This window comes from Vulpes vulpes, chromosome 1 (genome assembly GCF_048418805.1).
Source record: "Vulpes vulpes isolate BD-2025 chromosome 1, VulVul3, whole genome shotgun sequence".
In the NCBI taxonomy this organism is placed as follows: domain Eukaryota; kingdom Metazoa; phylum Chordata; class Mammalia; order Carnivora; family Canidae; genus Vulpes; species Vulpes vulpes.
Window position 1 is genome coordinate 41,192,557 of NC_132780.1, and position 24,083 is coordinate 41,216,639.

The following is a 24,083-nucleotide window of genomic DNA, read 5'->3' on the forward strand; positions in this document are numbered from 1 at the left end:
TAAAATGTGTCTAGCCTCTGATTTAATAACCATGATTGTAAGGATCCAGACTAAAGAAATATTCACACAAAGAGAGTCCATAATAAGAGTCAGTAATAAGAATGTGTACTGAAGCATTTTTGAAATAATAAAAAATTAGAAACAACATAATTATACATAAATGTGGAAATTATTGAATTAATGCCTACCAATTCCCACCACGCAATACTCTGCAGCAGGTAAAACAGCAGCTCTGTAGTATGGACACAGAAGTATTTTTAAGGCATACTGACATAGGGTGTCTGGCTGGCTCCATTGGTAGAGCACGCAACTTTTTATCCCGGTGTTGTGATTTTGAGCCCCACGTTGTGTGTAGAGATTACTTTAAAAAAATAAAATTTTAGGGCACCTGGGTGGCTCAGTGGTTGAGCATCTGCCTTGCTCAGGGCATGATCCCGGGGCCCTGGAATTGAGTCCCACATCGGGCTCCCCACAGGGAGCCTGCTTCTCCCTCTGCCTGTGTCTCTGCCTCTACCTCTGTCTCTCATGAATAAATAAAATCTTTTAAAGAATAAATAAAAAAAATCTTAAAAAATAGATGTACTGATGTGAAAAACAAGTTCTGCCATGATACTTGTTCCATACTGTTTACATTTATATGGGTAAACACCTGTTTACACATATATGGTGTGCATCTGTGTCTGTGCTTAGAGAATGCTCGGTAAGAATACATACATGTTGATGGTGACTCTGCAGAAGGCAGTAGAACTGTGAGGAGGGACAAAAGGGGCTTTTTGTATTTTACTCTATTTACTTTAGGTTTTGTTTTTTTGTTTTGTTTTTTTTTTTGTTTTGTTTTGTTTTAGCGTAGGCTTCATGCCCAGCATGGAACCCAATGCAGAACTTGAACTCACACCTGAGGTCAAGATCTGAGCTCATATCAAGCATCAGACCCCCCCTGGTTTTGTTTTTTAGGAAGCCTCTTTTTATGGTTGACAAGTAATTTTCTAAATTCTCTTCATCACAGAGAACTTGGAAAATACCGATAGATGATCTGTCATCCTGTACTCCCTGTGTCCATTTATTTTTCAAAATCTGCCTGTCCTGTGATCTATGTGGAAAATGAGCTTTCCCGTGTAATGTCTCCATTTTGTATCCTGATGGCTTCCTACGTAGTATATTCAAACTGCTTTTTTTTTTTAGACCACAACCCACAGTAAAAATTATATTTTATGCAAAGTAAAAGGTTAATTGTCCTGGCCCACAGCTGCCTTGGGTGCACACGTAGTGAATGGAACATTTCATCAAACAGCTCTTAACTGCCCTTCTAGTGACACTCTAGTATGTTCTGTTCTGATTCCTTTAAAGGAAATTCTCTTTGCCACCTACTAAGTAGGTTTCACAATCCACTACTGGGTCATGACCTATGGTATGAAGACACTGGGGAGAATGCTTCAGATATTTGTCCTGTCTACTCCCAACCAAACTGCTGTGGGGGTGAACACGAGGCTTTCCCACCTTCTCTTCATTTGTGGGTCATTATGGGTCAAAGTCCTTCTCCATTTGTGTATTACTTCCAAAGCCCAGCTTTCTTGAGCTCTTTCCCTCTCAATAGACCTAAAATAATTTCTGTGAGATTGTCTTTTAAAAAAAAAATCCTTTTGTTACACTGAAGGCCTGAGTTTTCAAATTGATGCATCTATGCAGAATCCTAAAAAATATAATTGCGTCTAAGAGTTTTTTAAAAAAGACAAATATTGTGTGATTTAAAGCAATTGCTTGGTGTAGGCGATTGTTCACAAGGCACGAAATGTACTTACTGTAAGGGTTGAAAGGACTCAATCCCCATGTCCTCTTAGTATAGTTTGTAAATTTTAAACCAGTGTGAACTTAAAAACAACAAACACAAAAACAACCAAGCAGTTTAGAATTAGGTAAGGATACCTCCTATATATCAGATTCATTAACTTTGGAAAAGTGACCAGTGAGATTCAATTGGTTTGTTTTTTTAAATATTTTATTTATTTATTTGACAGAGCAAGAGAGCACAAGCAGAGGAGCAGCAGAAGGAGGGGGAAAAGAAGGCAGATCGACTCCCAAGACCCTGGTATCATGACCTGAGCTGCAAACAGATGCTTAACTAACTGAGCCACCCAAACACCCCAAGGATTACTTGGTTTATTTTAAGGTTTTCAAAAGATAGTCCTAAAAGTTCTTTGACATGTGGAGGAGACTTTCGATCTCTAAACCAGAAAAACCAAAACCAAAACTTTACAAAATCTTAAAAACTAGGTAATCCCAGGTCTTTTTGTCTTAAATGATAAAATTTGATGGTGGTGTGAAAACACTGAAATTGGATGAGGGGATAGGAGAGGTGCTGTATAAGGCTACAGATTTGCAACAAGTACTAAGTAAATCTGACAGATGTCATGCACAGTGTAGTAAATATAGACAATACTGTACTATAATCATCAAACTCGCTAAGAGACTAGATCTTATTCCAACCACTAAAAAGAAATAATTGCATAATGTGGTAGATGCACTAATTACTGTCACAATGACATTCATACAAATGGATCAAATCAATGTGTTATACACCTTAAATTAACAAAATGTTATATGTCAAAAATATTTCAATAAAAAAACCCTGAAAATTAATTTACTAAATCATTCTAATTTCTTTATACCAAAGTCAAACTAAATCTTTCTTAAGAAACTAGTGCCTTGGAGGCACCTGGGTGGCTCAGTCTGTTGAACACCTGACCCTTGATTTCAGCTCAGGTCATGATCTCAGAGTTGTAGGGTCAGGCCCCACCTTGGGCTCCATGCTCAGCAAGGAGTCTGCTTGAGATTTTCTCTATCCTCTCCCTCTGCCTTCACCCATGTGTGCTCGCTGTCTCAAATAAATAAATAAAATCTTAAATTAGAAGGAAGGAAGGAAGGAAGGAAGGAAGGAAGGAAGGAAGGAAGGAAGGAAGGAAGGAAAAGGGAAGGGAAGGCAAGGGGAAGGGAAGGGGAAGGAGAAAGGGAAGGAGAAAGGGAAGGAGAAAGGGAAGGAGAAAGGGAAGGAGAAAGAAAGAGAAAAAGAGAGAAAGAAAGAGAGAAAGAAAGAGAAAGAAAGAAAGAAAGAAGAATCTAATGCCTTATTGTACACCAGATAGGAGACACTTTCACATACTATCCCAAGACTTGAAAACCTGTAAAGGGTCAAAGGTGTTACCTTTATTCCCTTTACACCAGTCACACCCTGGTTCGAGCTACTGCTTACAATCAGGTGAGCCACTGGCAGTTTTTGTGACAAGTGGCAAGAATGACAAATGTGAAGCTATGGAACGTGGTTTTCTTGGCTTCCTGTTCTTTATGGATGCTTAGGCTTATATCATTTTCTGTAGCTGCTATCTTCTCCAACATAGTTAATATAACAACGTTATAACTGTATAATAATAAGTCTAAATTGGCTAATGCCTCAAAATTTTTGGTATAGATTTCCAATCAATTTTGACTTTAAAAAAATTAGTATTAGGGGATCCCTGGGTGGCTCAGCGGTTTAGTGCCTGCCTTCGGCCCAGGGTGTGATCCTGGAGTCCCAGGATTGAGTCCCAGGATCGAGTGCTAGGATCAAGTCCCACATTGGGTTCCCTGCATGGAGCCTGCTTCTCCCTCTGCCTGTGTCTCTGCCTCTCTCTCCCTGTCTCTCATGAATAAATAAATAAAATCTTAAAAATAAAATAAAATTTAATTAGTATTAGAGGTTTTAAAATTACATAACTTTTTGCATGAGCACATGCAAAATGGGCACATGAGTTGGTGGCTCAGTAAGTTAGGTGTCTAATTCTTAGTTTCGCCTCAGGTCATGACCTCAGGGTCATGGGTTGGAGCTGTGCATTGGGCTCCATGCTAGGAGTGAAGCCTACCTAAAATATAACTTTTTGCAGAAATCATTCATCTTAAACAGAGTGAAGTCCATAGTCTTCAAGGCCTAGATTTTGAATACAGTTGATAAGATAAAGTTTGGTGTTTTCTTTTACTGATAGGAGCAGATTTACCCTGAACATTTTACTGGGAGTTAAGATCTTACACCTGTAGGTTAAAATAAAGCTTTAGGCCTACAACCCTCCGTTGCCCATGATTTGGCCATATCTTTTTTTTTTTTTAAGATTTTATTTATTTATTCATGAGAGACACAGAGAGAGAGGCAGAGACATAGGCAGAGGGAGAAGCAGATTCCCTGTGCGGAGCCCGATGCAGGGCTCGATCCCAGGACCCCAGGATCCCAAACTGAGCCAATGGCAGACACTCAATCACTTAGCCACCCAGGCATCCTGATCATATCTTTAAAGTACTTCCTGGGGATTCCTGGGTGGCTCAGCAGTTTGGCGCCTGCCTTTGGCCCAGGGCGTGATCCTGGAGTCCTGGGAATCAAGTCCCACGTCGGGCTCCCAGAATGGAGCCTGCTTCTCCTTCTGCCTGTGTGTCTCTGCCTCTCTCTCTCTCTCTCTCTCTCTCTATATGTCTATCATGAATAAATAAATAAAATCTTAAAAAAAAATAAAGTATTTCCTTTTTCATGTCCCAATTTTAATAGATGTGCTGCCAAAACAAGCATTCAAGTATTTCCTTTTATAAACGGGACTAGGATTGAACTTTCCACTAATCTGAGTTAACTCTGGTCCACAATTTACAGAGAGATTGTAATCATTCAGAGTATCTCCCTGTTTGGTCAACTTGAAACTCATAACTCTTCTCTACAACAAAACGATGCCTCTCCACCTGACTACTCCTCCATCTCCCCCATTCTCCCTTGAAGGAGAGTTAATGCTTTGGGCCTTGGGTTAGGAATGGACCTTGCAGGTCCTTGGCCTTCTGAGTGACATTTATGTTGTTGCCTCAGTAAGTTCAGTACTACAGGCCATTCTTCAGGAGAGGCTCTGAGAAAAGCACCTGGGTGGCTCAGTGGTTGAGTATCTGCCTTCAGCTCAGGGCATGATCCTGGGGTTCTGGGATTGAGTCTCACATGGTGCTCCCCACAGGGAGCCTGCTTCTCTCTCTGCCTATGTTTCTGCCTCTCTGTGTGTGTATCTCATGAGTAAATAAATAAAATACCCCGACGCCCCCCAAAAAGGACAGACTCTGAGAAATTAGAAACAGCTTCATTTCTTCAGGGACTTTGAAGTTCCATGTGGAAAAGGCAGGGTGCCTGCTAGAATGAGGAAAGTCTTACCTCCAAACAGGGAGAGACGCTTCTTTGAGGTGCATTTCCTAAGGGTTTTGAGGAGAAGCCGCTTCTGAGGGGAGCTACTGCCGCAGCACACGGGCTCCCGCCAGCCTGGGACTTCTGCTAGCCCTGGGAGGGCTCCGTGGCAGCAGGAGCAACCCTGGGAAAGTCGGTTTCTCCCAGTTCAGTTTCAGTCCACAAGTCATGGACTCTAGACAACCGGCCTGGGGAGTGATATCCTGGAGAACCCAAAGCCAAGATTGTTCTGCAGGAGAGGCAGCTGTGGAAAGAGCCAGGCTCTACCACCATCACTGAACGAGCCCCCTCTGACCGACCCTGAACCGAAGGGAAACTGGGCAGAAAATAATCGTGGATTTTTAATTTCTTTAGAGCTCAACCTTCAAGAGAAAGGATATTAATTTTTTTAGACTTTAATTCCTCCCTGAGAATTTAATAATGTGAGGCATTTCATACAGTTCAAATCAGGGCATTTTAATATTGCCAGCATTTATTATTTGGAATAGATTTATGCCTTCATTTGAATTCATTGCATAATCTCCAGTGAGCTCTATTGAATGCCCTACCTGGAAAAATCTAAGATGGAAAACAGATTGGGGAGTGAATATTGAGACGAGAGCGTTGGATAGCCTTGAGGGAATTTAATCAATGCTCCATTGAGACCCACTTCAGAGTCTTTGAGGTCCCATAGCTGACCTCAGGAGGACTCACAAGGGGATGGAGGATGAGGCCAGGGAGCACTCAGCATTTTCCTAGGAAGAACAGCTGCACTTATGCAGTGCTGAGGCCCGTGTTTCTAACCCAAATGTTAGAAATGCTGGGGACATAGGGAGAGATGTTGTCCCCTTCATCCATGTGTCAGCCAAAGTCTGTAAAGGTGACTGTCTGCTTTCTTGGAGCCTTTGGGCACTCAGCATTCATTCTCTTTGTCAGACCCCCTTCCTTCTCCCACCATGACTGAGTGGCTAATTTTGGTTTTCGAGGTCAGCAGTGGAGGTGTTCCTTACACAGGCTCAGCCTCCTCTTCCTGGTTATCCTCTGGATCCTGCCTGTGCCCATTAACTACCACTGCCTTGAAAGTCAATTTCATTTGGTGAGAGAGGAGGATAGAAAGATTAGCCTGGACCTGGCTTCCAGTCATAGCTTGCAGTCTATCCTAGAAAGTACTAACATGGCTACTTCAATCCCCATTAGAGCCTATTGGGCTTCTGTGAATAGGTTTCAGTTGAGTCCAGAACTTTGAATGGAAGAAACGTAGGATTAATTTGCATCCTAGAAGGAACACAAACTGTGTTCCTTCACGTGTCAAGAAAATATGACTATCTCTGGAGTCCCACCACCACGGCTTCTGTCCTCAGAGAGAATGACTATCTTCCTCGGTTCACCAGAAATCCTGGTGAAACCGCCTCCTCACACCCATTAGGATAGCTACTCTAACAACCAAACAAACCCTGGAAAATAACAAGTGTCAGTGTGGATGTGGAGAAGTTGGAAGCCTTGTGCATTGTTGGTGGGAAGGTGAAATTGTGCCACCACTAGGGGAAAACAGTTGGGAGGTTCCCCCTAAAATTAAAAATAGAACTACCAAAGGATCCACCAACTCCACTTCTGAGTATATAAGAGCTGAAAGTTGGTCTTAAATATATATTTGTACACCCATGTTCATAGCAGCATTATTCACAGTAGCCAAAGGTGGAAGCAATCCAAGCATCCATTGGTGGATGAATGGATAAACAGAATGTGGTATATACATATGTGAGGTAGTAAAAAATAGATATATTGGTCTCTACAATAGAGAGTACATATATATGTATGTGCATGCTCCTGATTCCTGGCATGGGGTTCCTAAAACCCATGAAAATCCCTAAGAGATAAGAGCACTAAGAGCATCTCTTGTTCTGATGAGGTGACTCTAGGTGGCTTCTGGATGTCTCCTGGAAGAAGGCCGGTCACCAGAAGGACCAAGACATAATTAGAAGTTTGGAGTTTTCAGCCCAGCTCCCCCTTCTCTAGAGAGAGGAGAGGGCCTGAAAATGGAGTTAATAATTGATCGTGCCTATGTGAGAAAGCCTCGAAGAAATTCCAGTAGTATAGGGTTCTGAGAGCTTCCAGGTTGGTGAACACATCCATGTATGAGGGGGGCAGCACATGCCACACATGTCCCCGCCACAGGGAACAGAATCTCCTGTGCTCAGAACCCTCCCAGACCTCGCCCAATGTATTTTTTCTATCTGACTTCTCATCCATATCCTTTATTATAGCCTTTAATAAACTGGTAAATATAAGTTAAGTGTCCCAGAGTTCTGTGAGCTATTCTAGCAAATAATCAAATCCAAGGTGGGAGGAGGCCATGGGAATCCCTGGTTTGTAGCCTGAAAGTCAAAAAGAAGATGTGGTAACCTAGGGACCTCCTCCTTGTTACTGGCATCAAAGTGGGGCAAAATCTCGAGGGACTGGGCCCTTGCCCTGTGGGATCTGATGCTAATTCCAGGCAGAGAGTGTTGGAAGTGAGTTAAATTGCAGGACACTTGGCTGGTGTTACAGAATTGCTTGGTGGGGTGAAACAGCCACACCTCCAGTGTCAGAAATGTCGGGAACATGGTAGTCATGTGAGAGCACTGGAGACACACAGGGGCAAGACTGGGTTTTTTTCTAATACAACATAACATACAATAGGGTAGTCATATTTACAGAGACAGAAACTAGAATGATAGTAGCCAGGGCCAGGAGGAAGGGAAGAGGCAAATGAAGAATTGTTTAATGGGTAAAGAGTTTCAGTTTTGCAAGCTGGAAGCATTCTGGTGGCTGGTTGCACTACAATGTGAATGTATTCCTGAACTGTACATATAAAGATGATTAAGATGCTAGATCTTTTGTTATTTGCATTTTACCACAATTTTTTTAATCTTGGGAAAGATTTGTGATGAATGCCTCTTGGCTCACTCTTGAAGCCATTAATTGTGGCCAATGGGCAGGGTCAGCTCCAAACATCTGAGCCTCCACTTTATGGAGAGAGGAGCACTGAGGGTCTGCTTCTGCTGGCCTTCATATAATTTGAAACCAGTGAGCCATTGGAAAGCTCTGGATATCCTGTGGCTGAAAAATATCTGTGGCAAAGAAAATCATAAATGGAACTGAAGGGTCATTGGAATTTCTGCAGAAGAAACAATTCTGTATTTTTTTTAACCAGTAAAAGGAAGGGGTGAAGTATTACTTCTTTCTGAGTTGTCCACACATAGGAGAATAAGAGTAATAAATCTCAGTTTAGTCTGAGATGCCAGGACAGGAAGGGTAGGAGAAACAGATTTTTTTTTTTTTTATTTCCGAAGCCCTAGGATAAAGTGTTCTTGCATCATCACTATTTCCCAATGATGCATGATCTTCTGAGTTCAGGCTTAAGGTCGTGTGCAATTTGCAGCAATAAGAGTTTAGTGATTTAAAAATAAAAATGTCTTTCTTTTGTCACGTCACCTAGCACTTTGGTTCAGGATAAAACGTTAATCATTGATTTTTCTGGTTGAAACTTGGTTTTTTGCTGGGCCAGTACCTCATACTGAGTAGTCTACTCGCATGGGTGATGAACTGGAATGTCTGAGAGACAGTGTACATCAGCAAAACCAGCTCAGAATTCTGATTATTGACAGAATGTGAGATGAGGTCATTAGGGCGAGCTGTGCAAAGGAGGGGAAGGAGAGGGGATCTGTAGTGTTTGCCTTCCCAGGCCTCAGCCTTTCTTCTGTGAAGACCATCCCCCCGTGGGATTGAACTCAGCCCACCTCACTTCAGTATTGGGGTGCTGCCAATCCTACTCCTCTGCACCCCTGAGTGCAGGACCAGGTGTGTGACCCAAAGGCCCTGGAGTTATTTCAAGGTGATTTTTGAATCCGAAACCAGGGAAGAGAGTCTCTTCTTCGCTCATGGCAAAAGATGGGACATGGTCCCTGGCCATGGATTCAGGCCTGAGGAGACAGCCAGTTTGAGAAAACAACATGAAGTGAAGAGAGAAGCCAAAAGGGGGACAAAGACATATGCAAATACATAGCTTGTGGAACATGGGGGTCTTGTCTAGGTTGTCCCTGAAGCGAAGCCTCACCCTCGTACACCGCCTTGAGGTTCGGTTCCAGGTTCCATAGTGGACTCATTTCCCCTCTGCCAAAGCTGGTCAGAGTTGAATTTCTGTCATTTCCAATCTGAAGAGTCCAGGGATGGCACCCAGCACAACAGCGCAGACCACCCAGCACTCACAGAATGAAGAGGTGTCCCTCGAAGATAAACTAGAGCAGGATCAGGCCACTGCCTTCCCTTCCTGAGAAAACAAGGAGTAGCAGCAAGTAGGCTCGGACACTGGATTCAGGAGAGCGATGACGAGAGCATTGTGCCTTCTGCTCCCACCCCCAACTGCGCCATCTTGGCTGAGTGATCTTTCAGAACTCAGCAAAACGAGGGGTCTAGACAACACCATCTGAAGGGCATTTCAGCTTATATTCTTTCAAATATGGTACTGTCGGTTTGATTTATGCCACTGAGTCTACTCTTGGTTTTGACCCCAACTCTGCCTCAGTGCTTCGCTTGAGTCTTGTTCACTTTAACAGGGTTTAAACGTTAGTCCTTCCTGTGTTGGCTAGAGAGGGTAAGACCCGGAAAAACAGTGCACCCTCCATCTCCCCAGTGGAGCAGTCAGATATTTAATATAGAGACGATACCTGTTCTTGGCAGCATAGGGCATAAAGATGACAGAGGAAAGAAGAATCACAAACTGGCCTTGGTGTTCGCCACTCCTGAGGCTGAAAGCTGCCATGGGCTGATGTTTTGCTGCAGGACAGAAGTGTCTGGAAACGCAGGGGATACGCAGACAGAGTTGAGGTCTGCTGTTTGGGCAGCGGTTGGAGTTGCCACTCTGGAAGACCCAGAGAAACTCCCCATGTAGGTGTGAGTCTCCCTGACATAATCACGTAAGATCATTTCATCAGCCTGGGATTGTTGCTCTTAAAATACATTGGGGTTTCTCTATTCTTTTCAGGAAATACCTTGTCTGTGTTGTGAGGAAGGGGAAGAGTGTGGTGTCTCCTCAATAGCCTAATTCCCTCTGAAAAAATAGGCTTGCTTGTTCCTTTGAAGTGTGTGTATGTGTGTGTGTGTGTGTGTGTGTGTGCTTGCGTGCATGCATAAGAACTTAAAGAAGATTATGACGGGTTGACACGATGAACTTTTAGTTTTTGTTTGTGTTGGGAGAAACTTAAAAATGGGTCAGAGGGACGCCTGGGTGGCTCAGCAGTTGAGCGTCTGCCTTCGGCTCAGGATGTGATACTGGGGTCCTGGGATCGAGTCCCACATTGGGCTCCCTGTGTGGAGTCTGCTTCTCCCTCATTCTGTGTCTCTGCCTCTCTCTCTGTGTGTCTCTCATGAATAAATAAATAAAATCTTTAAAAAAATAAAATAAAAAATAAAAATGGGTCAGAGGATTCCTTAGAATAATTCTGCTCTCAGAGAATTGGCTGAACTTCACAGCAGAAATCCTCAGTTGGCCGCCTGCTAAGGAGTGAACCTCACCAGCTCTGGACCCTGGGGCTATCCTGACTGTAGGAAAATCTTAATCTCAGACAGATGGGTGAGTTTTGTATTTATATTAACATTGTATTTAATGGAGAACGGAGAAGACACAGCTCACTCTTGAGTTTCTGTCTCTTGGTATGCTCTAAATTTTGTTTTCTGGTTATCAAAAGAATCAAAGGGTAGAATGGCTTCAAGAGGAGAGGCATCCCCAATTTTGGTTGTCCCTAAAATAGCTGGATTTCACAGTATTTCCTGAACAAGCAAGACAGGAACCTGGGCAGTTCTGGCTTCTACATGGGCTCACCTACTCCCGCCTTCTGCTACTACTCATCAAACGAATCTTGTCATCACAACTTATCTGTGGTTTATTTCTTCCTAAGGCCAATGGAGAGGAGGAGGTTGAACAATTATTGGCTCAATGAATTTATCCTGCTTAGTTATACAAAAGAAAGAAAGAAAGGAGAGGCCCAGGTGGCTCATTGGTTGAGCGCCTCCCTTCAGCCCAGGGCCTGATCCTGGAGACCCGGGATCGAGTCCCACATCAGGCTCCCTGCATGGAGCCTGCTTCTCTCCTCTGCCTGTGTCTCTGCCTTCTCTCTGTGTCTCTTATGAATAAATACATAAGTCTTAAAAAAAAGGAAAAAAGAAAAGACACATGTACATGCGTGTGCACACACATGTATATGGCCTTTTATTTCTGGTTTTTTTTTTACATTCTGAGTCAAAATTTGCCTAATATCTATTAAATAGAACAAAAAGGCAAGATATAAAGCAGTGCTTAAGTTACCTTAATGTAAAAGAGAGGGAGAGAATTTTGTATAAAATACAAAATTTTATATTTGTATTTGCCTGTCTTTGCTAAAGAAACTCGGAGACATATGAAGGGAACTGACCTAAGTGTCTCCTGGTGGAGATGAGATGGGGGTGAGCTGAATAAGGCCATTTTCACTGTGCATCTTTTATAGGTTTGATTTTTGAACCCATGTGAATGTATTACCAATTTAAAAAACAGACTCAGTACCTAAACTAAAATTGTCTCAAAGGTGGGACAATCTCTGTCTATGCTCTGAATTTCTATAATGTTTGAACATTTCAAAAGCAATCATGTGTTATATATGCCTCAGGAAAACTTAAAAAGGGAGAAAACTTTTTTGGAACAACACAGGCTGTTAACATTTTTCCTGGGTAAGGAGATCTAGGAAGACAAAGGCAAAGTACCAGATGTTTCTCTAGGGACCAAGACTGGGTGTAAATGCACCAAATTCAAAAAGTAGGGAAGAAGAAAGAGGGACTCTCCCAACCACTGGGTCTTCTCAAATGTCTCTAAATTTACACCACAAATCACTCAGAAAGCTTTTCCTCTGAGCCAGACCTCTAGTGATAGTTAAAAATGTCCCTGCCCCGGGGGTGGGGTGGGGGGGGTGGGGGGGATGGGGGGGTGGGGGGGGTGCTGCCTGGGTGGCTCTGTCAGTTAAGAGGTTAAGCAGCTAAGCTAAGTGACTGCCTTGGGCTCAGGTCATGATCTCAGGGTCCTGGGATCTAGCCCCGCATTGGGCTGCATGTTCAGCAGGGAGTCTGCTCCTCCCTCTGTGCTCCTCCTCCCCCCAGCTTGTGCTCTCACCTTGTCTCTCTCTCAAATAAATAAATATACCCCTTTGGCACTCAGCAGTTACAGAAGGATTGAAGACCAGCACAACGGGCTGAGGCCAACTTGGTGATAAATGGAGGAAACCAAGTGGTAACTAACGTGGGATGGAGAGGGACCACAGTTCTACAGGGAAATGTAACTAAAACTGCGGGGGGGCGGGGTGTCCAATGGGTGCATTTTGGGGCTGGCAAAACAGGGAACAGGGGAGCAATGCCTGTAAAAACGCCTAGGAATACCATGTGAAGCCCTTGCCTGCAGATCCCAGAGGATGCAGCCTCCTCCTGAGGGAGTGGAGGCGGGGCGAGGCAGAGGGGGAGGCGGGCAGGTCCCAGGCTTGTGCAACTGCCTACCCAGAACATGCCCTTCACTTTCTAGGTCTCAGATGGCCTGGGGTTCATTTTGTATTTCTCTGAGCTTGCTCTTTTCTGAGAGAGTTTAAATAACCTTGCCAACCCCTCAAGGTAATTTTGTTTGTTCTTGTTGTTTTTAAAGATTTTATTTATTTATTCATGAGAGACACACAGAGAGAGAGGCAGAGACACAGACAGAGGGAGAAGCAGGCTCCATGCAGGGAGCCTGATGCGGGACTCGATCCCAGGACCCTGGGATCACCACTGAGCCAAAGGCAGACACTCAACCACCGAGCCACCCAGGTGCCCTCTATTTGTTTTTAAAGATTTTATTTATTTGAGAGAGAGAGAGAGCACGCAGGAATGGGGGGGGGGCGGAGGGCGAAGGAGACATAGACTCCCCACTGAGCACAGAGTCCGAGTGGGGGCTCGATCCCAGGAACCTGAGATCAGGGCCTGAACTGACGTCAGGCACTTACCCAACTGAGCTACCCAGGCAGGCTTCCCTTGAAGTCATTTTTAAAAGCAGGGAAATGCATATAAGACTAATGGTTATATTCTTGGGACTTGAAATGCAGTGGTCTGGTGTCCTCTCTGTGGTTTGATTGACGAGATTCTTGGTGAAACTAGACAAATCCTTGATCTGGGTTTCAGCTTTCCCGCTGCCAAATGGGAACACATGTTAGTGATCAGCAGGTGGTAGCAGCTGTGGAGACACAGAGGGCAGGACTGGCCCCCCAGCATCACTGTTCCTCACCAGAAACTGGAGGAGTTGCACTAAATCCCCAAGATCTAAGTGTGAATGCTATAACACCACCCAATAGATGCAGGACACACCAGAATCACCTTGTATTTAGTACTCGAGAATGAGCCCATGTTGTTTGGAAGAGGGTAGGTACACTTATCATTTTATTCTTCAGAAGTGCACTTGGCCATTTTCTTCCATCTATAACCTTAGAGTTCAGAATGCAGACGGTTGTCCTTGACCACTGGGTTCCAAACTCATGGGGCCAGCCTGGCACCAAGTCATTCTGTTACCTGAGAGGAGTTTGGTGACATAAGCTACAGGGATGCTAGAACAGACATCGTCAATATAAAGATAATTGTTTTAAAAATATTTATTCTTGGGATGCATGGGTGGCTTAGCAGTTGAGCATCTGCCTTCAGCGTAGGGCGTGATCCCAGGGTTCTGGGATCGAGTCCCACATCGGGCTCCCTGCAAGGAGGCTGCTTCTGCCTCTGCCTGTGTCTCTGCCTGTGTCTCTGCATCTCTCATGAATAAATAACATAAAATCTTAAAAAAAAAAATCTTTATTCTTTCATCCCATTCCCCAGTTCTGCAACTTCACCCTAATCCTTGGGCAGTCATCCAGGACAGACATTGTGGGATTTATAGGGGATTGTGATTTTCTTCCCTGCTGCCCCAGGACAATGCTGGGAGAGGCTGGCTCTCAGAATGTGTGGGTGGATGATTCGAGATGACATTCCAAGATTCCTTACAGCTCTGCGGGCACTCTGTCTCCACCCTCTGCCACCCTGCCCTTTTAGCCACCTCTTCTTCCCCTACAAAATGCATCACTTCTACCACCTGCAACTCACTAAGGCTGCCGTGGACTCTGGGTGGTTGTGCCAAGTCAGAGAAGTGCAACTGAATCCCGTGCCAGTTGCATAGGAGTGAGGGATTTGCTAATTTCCCACTTGCAGCTTGTCTCTCCAGTGAAAACATTAACCTAGAATTCTACTTGCACAGGGACATGTTCATACTTGATGTAGGGGGGAGGCTTCAAATCTCAGCACATCCTGCCTTGGGCAGGACAGGCCTCAGCACTCACCACGTTGCAAAGTGGGATGCCAGGATCACCAGAGTTTCTCATGGTCAAATGCCTGTCGTCACCCCACTCTTTAAAAATAGCCAACTTTTAAAAAAGGATTTTATTTATGTATTTGAGAGAGAGAAAGAGACAGCACAGCTGCACTCACATTCAAATAGGGGGGGGAGGGAGGGAGGAAGGAACAGAAAGAAAAGCAGACTCCTCCCTGAGCAGGGAGTCTGACCTGGGGCTCGATCCCAGGACCCTGAGATCATGACCTGAGTCAAAGAAAAATGCTTAACTGACTGAGCCACCTAGGCTCCCCTAAAAATAACCGACTTTTAAGAAAATGGCTATGGGGTACCTGGGTGGCTCAGTCAGTTAAGCGTCTGCCTTCAGCTCAGGTCATGATCCCAGGGCCTTGTCATTGAGCTGCACATCGGGCTCCTTGCTCAGTGGAAAGCCTATTTCTATTTCTATTTCTATTTCCTCCGCTCCCCCTGCTTGTGCTTTCTCTTTCTGTCAAATAGATTAATCTAAAAAAAGTCTTTAAAAAATGACTACTGTTTTTAATATTCACTATAGAAAATTCTGGAGCAGTAAGAGATACTCACGATTTCTTTCTCCCAGCAACAAAGATTGTCAGCCTTGTTGTTAATTCCTTCTTCCTGCCCTGGACATTCACTCAAAATATATCTACTGAGCACATACTATATTGATGCTGTGGGTATAGCATGAACAGAGCACGTGTAGTCTCACCTTTCAGAGGACATGTAATCTAGTGAGAAAGTGGATAATGAATCAATACACAAATATTTCAGAGACTGGCAAGTTCCAAGAGAAATAGCCTGGGAAATATGGTGACAGAGAACCAAAGGGTATGCTGGGAGCATTTTGATGCAGTGGCCAGGCAGGACTTGAGGAAGTGGTGTCTGAACTGAGGAATAAGGGATGGACAAAGCCAGCCTAGGGGTGCCAGAGGATGCTGAGGAGGGAGGGAGCTTGAGAGGGTCCCAGGACCGACAGAGTTTTGGGTATTGAAGCAAGTCAAGCACTGAGCCAAGAGGTGACCAAGGATCAGACCAGGCCAGTTAGTATCTTGTGGGCCTGTTAGGAGTGGGATTGTTGCTCTAAAGGTAATGGCCTGCTGTTAAAGCCTTTCAGCAGAGCAGTTACACCATCTCATGTATATTTTTCAAAGATGACTGTTGCTGTGTTTGGAGAATGGATTCTAGGGGGGCAAATTGAATGCAAGGGGACCAGGTCTAAGAGTCTGGAAAGGAAGAGACCATGGGAGCTTGGAGAGGCAAGCAGACACAGAGAGAAGTGGATGGAATGGAGAAACACTTTGCTAAGAGATTGAATATGATAGTGAGGGAAGGTATAACCTCCTCTGGAACCTTGAAGAATGGGGTGAGGAATAATTTAATGATAAAGACAAGCATCAGGGTGCCTGGGGGGCTCTGTCAGTTGAATGTCTAATTCTTGGTCAGCTCAGGTTATGATCTCAGGGTCATGAGATTAAGCCCTGCATCAGACTCTGCATTTAATGGGGAGTCTGCTTCAGATTCTCTCTTTCTCCCTTCCACACTCCTCCACCCTCACTCGCGCACATGTGTGAGCTCTCTCTCTTTCTCTCTTTCTTTCTATCAAATAAATAAATCTCTAAAAAAGTAAAGGCAAGCAACTTTCTGTCTCTAGAGGTAGAGACTTCACCTTTGGGACAGACCTCTTGGTTTTAGGAAAATTATCATAGGAGACCTAGTATTTATAAATTCAGTCTTTCATTCAACAAATCCTTGTGAGCTTATCCTGAGCTAGGCACTGACCTAGGTGTGCTAGCAAATCTACAGAATTTGCATTCTACCCCACAGGCTATACATTTAAGGGCCAAGGGCAGGCTGCCCCAAAATGTTCCACTTTGGCATATTGCTTGCGATAAATAAAAGTTTCTTATGCAAGAGGGACACTCAGACCCTTCCCCATCCCCCTGAAAGCAGGAAAGAACTCTCCCCTGTGGAAGGCACCCTCCCGTGCCAGGTAATGAAGAGACATCCTTTTCACCAGAGATGGGAAATTTAGAGCAGAGAAGCCTGAATAAACAGCCCTTGTTACTTTTTTCCTAATTTACTACTCCAGCCCAAACTCAGTTGAGAATTCCTTTACAAATTGAAGCTCTCAAAGTTAACTTTTCTTTGTCCTGTCAATTCCTCACAGATTTATTGTCTCTTTGTCTAAAAAGTATACAAATGGAGACTTAGGTCTCCATTTCATTATTGGACCTCCGTGAGCATATAATAAAACTCTGGTTTTTCCTCCTATTGATGGGTCTCATGTCAATTTAATTCTTAGTTCAGCTGGAAGACCCTGAAGGACAGAAAAGAATTTTTCCTTCCTTTTATACACATGAATAAATAATAAATGAACGAATTCTATTGCATGTTAGAGGTGATTTATGCTTTGGAAAAAAGAAATGTTAGGGTAAGAGTAATCAAGAGCCACAGGTGTGGAGGGTGAGGTTTTGATATTATCAAGGTGATCATGGCAGGCCTCATTGAGCTGATGACATTTGCAAAATATAAAGAGATTCTCTATAAATATATCAAATCCCAGAAACTGTGGGAGGGCAGGAGCTATGCCTGCGTTCCTTGAGGTACATGGTAGGAATGCAATATTTGTGGAATGAATAAATGAGTCTGAATACATTTGTTAATGTTCTGGTTTGGGACTATAAATTGTCAAAGTCTGAGTAGGAATTGTGACCCTAAGGAAGGTGGTTTTTTTGTTTTTGTTTTTTTAAGTGGGGGAATGTTTGCAGAATGTAAATGGTTAATGGTTGCAGTGATGGAAAGTGGCTTTTGTTTTCATTTGATTTTTTTCATACTGAGTATATCCCTGTGTCATTAAAAAGTCTTTGTATGGGGGCGCCCGGATGGCTCAAGTAGGTGAGGCGTCTGACTGTCGATTTCAACACAGGTCATAATCTCAGGTCCTGGAATCGAGCCCCAAGTGGGGCTCTGCGCTCAGAGGGGAGTGTGTTGGAGATTTTTTCTCCCTCTCCCTCTGGGTCTCCTGCTTCCATCCTCTCTCAAATAAATAAATCTTTAAAAAATAATGGTCTTCTAATGCATTACCTGAAATAGTGGTATAGCAGTTCACCACATGCATAAACCATGATATATTGAACTGATGGGACTCTGCATGCTTCTTAGTCACTTCCCTTCAGACACACTGCCTGCCTTGTCTTTCCTGAATGTCATCTCCAGGATTACAGAAACGGCTCTCACCTGTGCAGCTTTGGATTCTTGCTATTTTTTATTACTCTTTGCTGCCTTTCTATGCCAAACATAAGCTAGTAAATCAATTAGATGAAAATCACTGTTTCTGAAGTAGTACATATTGGGTTTGGGGTAAGAAAAGGAGCAGGAGCAGGAAGTTCCAAGTCCTGCACTGGCTCTGCCCCCATTGCCCCTGGTTTTGCTCTAGCTCCTTCCCTTGTCTTAGTGTTTGCTCTGGCCTCCAGAGATGGGGATGGGGGCTAGGGGTAGAGGTAAGGGTAGGGGGGATAGCCTGGCCAGCTCAGTGGATAGAGCACAGGGCTCTTGATCTTGGGTTGTGAGTTCAAGCCTCACGATAGGTGTATGTAGAGATTACTTAAAAATAAAATCATAAAAAATTAAAAAATAAAAGGAAAAAATAAAACCAGCACCAGATCATTCACACTACAAATATCATTCTAAGAGAGACTTGTGGTTTCTATAATAGGCACACATAGACTTTGGACAGGTGATTAAACAGGTGCTCTGTGGCCATTTTCATGCTTCCATGTGGAACCCTGGGATGAGGTAGCCCAGGTGAAGAGTCCTAATCCAAAAATGCACCTACACATAAGCAGAGCCAGCCCTGCTGGGTGCGGTGAATATCATGTGTACACACCAGAGAGATAGCACCAAGGAGTTTTGCTCCTTTCCTTTAGAAAAACAAAACAAAATTAATGAAATATATTTTCAGGTTAAAAAACTCTTGATTTTTTTCCATTCCAGAATCTTTTTAGGCTGTCGAAAGATGTAAGCGGTTGCAGCCTCCTGTGTAATTTTGTCTACTGGTCCATAGAGAGCATTTCTTTTAAAATGATCCTCTTAGAGATTTTACTAGTTCAAACCCTGCAGTAGAATGCTCTCTGTACTGATCATTTAAAAAGGGAGTGAGAGGAGGGCATTTGGTTGGCTCAGTTGGTAGGATGTGTGACTCTTGATCTCGGGTTTGTGAGCTTGAGCCCCACATTGGGTACAGAGATTATGTTTTAAAAATTTAAAAATGAAAAATAATAGGGAGGCATGCCTGGGTGACGCAGTGGGTTGAGCATCCAATTGTTGGTTTCCAATCTAGCCGTGATCTCAGGGTTGTGAGACTGAGCCCTACATCCTGCTCCAAGCTCAGCACAGAGTCTGCTTGGGATTCTTTCCCCCTCTCCCTCTGCCCCTCTTGCTCTTTCTCTCTCTCTCTCTCTCAAATAAATAAATAAATCTTTAAAAAAATTGGGATTAATAGGCAGAGCACTGCTCTACATGATACTGTAATGGTGGATACACATCATTATACATTTGTCCAAACTCATAGATTGTACAACACCAACAGTGAACCCTAATGTAAACTCTGAACTTTGGGTGATAATGATGTATCAAAATAGATGTAACAAAAGTGCCACTCAAATGGGGGATATGGGTCATTGGGAAAGCTACCTATGCATGTGTAGGGGCAGGGGGTAGATGAGAAATCTCCATAACTTTCTCTCAATTTCCCTGTGAACCTAAAACTGCTCTAAAAATAAAATCTACTAAAAAAAGTTTTGAAAAAAATATTTTAAAAGATTTTTTTTATTCATGAGAGACACACGGAGAGAGGCAGAGACATAGGCAGCGAGAGGAGCAGTCTCCATGCAATGAGTCCGACGAGGGACTCAATACTGGGTCTCCAGGATCACGCCCTGGGCTGAAGGCAGGTGCCAAACCGCTGAGCCACCCAGGTGTACAAGTTTTGAAAATTTTTAAAAAACCAAGCAGAATGGATGAAGCTTGGAAAAAGTGATATAAGCTTGTCACAAAAGACAAATTCTGTATGTTCCACTTATGGGAGGTCCTCAGAGCAATCAAATGCCTAGAGACGGAAAGCAGAATGGTGATTTATGGGGACTCAGGGAGAGGGGGATGGGGATTTACTATCTAATGCGTGCAGTCAGTTTCAATTGCAGTAGATGAAAAAGTCTGGAGATGGATGGTGGTGATGGTCGCATAACACTGAATGTACTGATGCCACTGGACTCTGGACACTTAAATGGTTAAAATGGTAAAATTTGTTATGTATATTTTATCACAACTTTTGAAAAATGAAACAAAATAAGGGGAGGAAATAAACTGAGGTCATAAATGAGGAGGGTAACTTTTTCTGGCTTTGGGGGTTAAAATGAAGGATGTTATAGGATTTGTTTTGTTTTGTTTTGTTATAGGATTTTGACTTTTTGTTTCTTTCTGCTACTTAAACTACAACGACTGCCTTGTTCCAGGCCTCATTTCCTCTGGGGATAATGATAAGGGAACGAGATCTTCAGCTCAACTACAAAAGGTGCAACAGAAAAAATCTCACCTCATTCTAGACAGGTTTCTTCTCTGTTCAATTACCTTCACTTCCCATGCCTCTCTAGATGGGTTGGCCCATCTGACTGGAAATGGCAACATTTTCACCGAAGTAAGAACTTAATAAGTAACACCCTGGGAATTGGCATTTACAAAAAACACCTTTCATAAAGAAGCTTCTTTTACCTTCTCAATGACAGCCTACTCGAAGGGGGACAGAGGCCCTACTTAAATGCAAGAATTCCCTGGGCTTTATACATCTGCACTGCAAAATAGGCAAGAGAGACCATGGTGTCTAAATGGGTGTCTTGGGGCACCTGCGTGGCTCAGTCGGTTAAGCGTCTGCTTTCAGCTCAGATCATGATCTCAGGGTCCTGGGATTGAGTCCCGCATTGAGCTCCTTGCTCAACCAGGAGTCTGTTTCTCCCTCTCCCACTCCTGCTCCCCCTGCTTGTGTGCTCTCTCTCTTTCTCTCTGTCAAATAAATAAATAAACTCTTTTAAAAAATAAATGGGCGTCTCTCGATCGGATGGGATCCCCAAATATGGAGCAACTATCTGGTGGAAGCCAATAGCACAGAAGGTGAAAGAATTCACCTGAAGCAGAACAGAAATGATAGAATTTTACTAAACACACCACAAGGGAGCTTTGGACAGGACAGCTGAGAGGCTGTCTGCCAGGAGGTAGTGGGTGGGGGCTACTTTTAAAGGGGGAAGGTGGCAGGCCCGGTGGTGCAGTGATTTAGTGCTCCCTGCAGCCTGGGGTGTGATCTTGGGGACCTGGGATCGAGTCCCACATCAGGCTCCCTACATGGAGCCTGCTTCTCCCTCTGCCTGTGTCTCTGCCTCTCTCTCTCTCTCTCTGTGTCTCTATGAATAAATAAATAAACATCTTAAAAAAAAAATAAAGGGGAAAGGTGAGGAGGTCTGGATCTCCCCTCTTTGGTAACTGGTTATAAGTAGCCCAATGGTTAGTTAGGGCCTATGGTGGGTCGTCTGCTGGCCCACCTACATTCAGCCTGGTGGTCATTGGGGGCAACCACTGCTCAAGCCTGTTTGCCTAAAAGCAGCCTCTACAGCGACGGAACAATATTCTGAGATTCAACCACATTTCCTCCAGTGTTTTTTCTCTTCCTGTTCCTTTATTCAAGCAGGGCACAGAGTGTGTCTTTCACTGAATGAGGGAAATACACGGCAGCATACTATAAAGCAGGGAGCAGAATCAGGGCCTGCAGGGAAGCCAGCTCGACCCCTCCACCATGTCGATCTGTAAAGTGTTTTCTGAAATTTTAATTTGGAGACCTTTAAACATTGGGAAACTTCACATAAAAATCCGGATTTCTGGTTTTCCCTTATACATAGGGAGACAGCTCAAACAACCTTGTTTGCCCATTCAGCAACAACAGCGAGATCGCATTTGCAGCTGTTGGATTTAGAATGGTGTATTAACAAGGGTGACACGAGCCCTGGAACAAACAGCCCCTCGGATTTCCATGGCATCACAGAAAAGAAGACAATTTCACACTTGTGAATAACAAGCCCAGAGTCAGTGATACAGAGACTTCAGATCCTTCCTTCCTGTGTCTCTACCACCCCTGGGGGTCTCGGACTCTTTGAATTCAGCCTGTGGAATGGGAAAAAGAAGTGGAGAGGCACACCAGTTCTCAATCACTGTGGTCTGAAAGGACAACCTGGGTGCCATGCCCAGATGGGCCCCTGTCACGTGATCTGCCTAGATGCCAGGGGGAGCTGGGAGATGTGGAGTCTGGTTGGGCAGCTTCCTGGCGACGGCTCTGTTCCATGGAAGGGAAGCACGGATGTGTGGTGGGCTTGTGCCCCTCCCTCACAAATGGGTGGGTATGTTCCAATTTAGCACAATCTCACCACCGCCTTTCTTTTCCCGAGTGGCCCAGGAAACATTGAAATTCTTGGCTCAAGCTAAAGGCATTTGTGTCAGAGTGTGAGAAAGAAAAAAAAGAAGTGGATTCCCTCTAGAATGAAAAAAAGAGACTCCCTCGTGCTCTGAGGAAGAGAGAAGCAGAGGTCGGCAAGTCTGCAGAGAGCAAAATGGAGTCTCTCAAGTCAAGCAGGGGTCTGTGCAAGCAATGGTGTAAGCAGTTAAAGGTACTGTCCCTAGGAAATATCATGGGGACCAGCATCAGCTGACAGCCCAGAACTGATAAGAAGCAGAACTAGAGGAGGCCTGCAGGGGCCCGAGCCCAATGATATCCCTTTAAAAAGGGAGGATTTAAAAAAAAAAAAAGGGGGAGAATTTTGGCAGCCAACTGTCACTCTTCAGACCTGATCCCTCTATGTCTGACCACTTCAAAAATGCAACTGCCGGGGCACCTGGGTGGCTCAGTCGGTTAAGCATCTGCCTTTGGCTCAGGTCATGATCCCAGGGGCCTGGGATCGAGCCCTGCATGGGGCTCCCTGCTCTGCGGGGAGTTTCCTTCTCCCTCTGCCTCTGCCTGCTGCTCCACCTGCTTCTGCTATCTCTCCGTCAAATAAATAAAATCTTATTTTAAAAAAAGGCAACTGCCCCCAAAGACTCTGCCCAGTTGATCTCCAAACAGAACCGAGATCCTTGAACACAAGAAGCAGTAAGTGCGAAGAGCTAACGTGGACCAGACAGAGGCCTTATCTCCACCGCGCGCCCACAGATTGACTTTGCCTTTGGTTCATTGCTTCCTACACCTGTCTGTTACCATGTTTGTGGTGTGGTTTGTCTCACGCCCTGCTCTGTGTGCTGTGTAAGAAGCCAAATCTAATCACACCTGGGAAATGTCATTGAGTTTGGAATCCTGAACCTGTTATATAATTGTGATTTAACTTTGTTTGATGATCAAGTAAAACTGACATTGTGGAAAGACACAGGTCGTGTGTGTGCCTTCGGAGCTGGTGTGCTCATGACAAGGGCTCTGTGCACCTCACTCCCCTGTCATAACAGCTCAGAAACTGGAAGGCTCTAGGTGCAATGGCTGACTACATGGCAGGTGTTGGCAGATGGGATAACAACCAGCCCCACCCCACCCAAATTTCCCGTGTCCCCTTTTTTTTTTTTTAAAGATTTTATTTATTCATGAGAGACACAGAGGGAGGCAAAGACATAGGCAGAGGGAGAGGCAGGCTCCCTGTGGGGAGCCCAATGCAGCACTTGATCCCAGGACCCCGGGATCATGCCCTGAGCCAAAGGCAGATGCTTAACCACTGAGCCACCCAGGTGTCCTTTCTGTGTCCCTCTGATATGGGAAACAAAGGCAAGAGAAATGTATCTTAAGTTAAATCTCCTAAAAGCTTACAGCCCAGTGATGGATACCTGACACATGCAGAGCCTGGCCTTCCTTAAGGAACTCATGGCTGCCTTAGTGCCTTAATGCTTATGTGTTATTAAAGACTAAAAGTAATCTTATCTTAACAGCACCTAGGCCCTCAAGATTCTGAAAGCCTTGCTTCCAAATTCCTTGGAGTCTTACACTATCCCTAACCCCAACTAATGAAAAAGTATATAATCTCCTCATGATCTCAGTATAGCTCTTTCTGCTCACAGGTCCTGTCTCCGGGCTATAATAAAATCACTTTTTTTTTGCACCAAAAATGACTCAGGAATTCTTCTGAGCAGTTTCCTCACAAACCCCAAAACTTCCAAATTTCATCACCTTGTGGGCCATAGAAGTGGTAGAGCCACAGTAGAAGCAGCCATATACACCTGGATGGTGGACACAATTCAGCCACATTTTCTGGGGATGGGAGACCAAAAGGATGCATGCTTCCCTCTCCATCCTACACCATAGGACCATGTAAATCCCTATAGATAGGGACTCCAGGAAGGAGGAAGAACAGCTCCCCTACTCCTCCAGTAGATTAGCTGCTAGGG